We start from the raw sequence: 844 nt of genomic DNA, 5'->3' as shown, positions 1-844 counted from the left end.
AAGTGTGCAAGAATACATACACATATGTTGAATAATACTGTCAAATATAATTTTGTAAAATATTTTTAAAATTTTGGAGAAAGGATTTTTGGTATTTATTGACTTAATTTTTATGGAAGTATTTATACTCAGGTTCTTAGGTGCTATAATTTTGTTTTAATTTTATTTTAAAAATTTTTTTCATTCTATCTTTTTACTTTAAGTCCCTGTATACCAACCTTGCCCCAGTAATTACCATATTTTTGTTCATGTCCATCAGTTCTTTTTCCTTTTTACTCAATGTCACCACCTCCTAACATCCCCACCCCCCACCAACTATTTACAAATGAAAATAGTGCTCTCCGTTGTATAAATCTGTACCCATTTTCTTTGTTAGTTCAGTTTGTTCATTAGATTTCACCTATGTATCACTTCTTGGCCATTTGGCTAAGATCAAGTGTAGTATTTGTTCTCATCAGTTTAAGTGCTATCAGTTTGAAAGTAAAGTATACCTACTTTACTACCACAGTTATGGGGCTCTGAAAAACTTAATAACAGAGTTTGCTGATGCTTTAGACATGTTGATAAGTAACATTTTTATCATAGTTTAAGGCATGTTTTCTATTTTCATTTGTAAATAGAGTCTAGGTGCATACCAGGTAGATATTTTACTTTTCTCAAAGAAAAAGATCTAAGACATGTGTGAGAACATCTATCGTATTGCAGACCATTTTTACTGTCTTATTTGCATATCAGTGGCTTGACTTCCATTGTTTTAAATTTAGTCACATCAATCATTTTTAAAGTACCTGATCTTGGCTATTGTAAATTGTGCTGCTATGAACATTGGGGTGCATAGGCTCTT

The 844-nt window shown here is 31.3% G+C and overlaps 1 non-coding gene across 1 annotated transcript; it reads left to right on the top strand.

The window, feature by feature from the left end:
• The first annotated feature begins 406 nt into the window (after window positions 1-406).
• On the top strand, window positions 407-600 carry LOC118997475 (U2 spliceosomal RNA). The gene has a single exon (XR_005068675.1). It is a non-coding gene; the product is annotated as a U2 spliceosomal RNA (small nuclear RNA).
• The last annotated feature ends 244 nt before the right edge of the window (window positions 601-844 follow it).

The sequence above is a fragment of the Sturnira hondurensis genome, unplaced genomic scaffold (genome assembly GCF_014824575.4).
Source record: "Sturnira hondurensis isolate 20B ecotype Veracruz unplaced genomic scaffold, ASM1482457v3 Scaffold0013280, whole genome shotgun sequence".
Taxonomy (NCBI): Eukaryota; Metazoa; Chordata; class Mammalia; order Chiroptera; family Phyllostomidae; genus Sturnira; species Sturnira hondurensis.
This window is presented reverse-complemented; position numbering and strand designations above follow the sequence as displayed.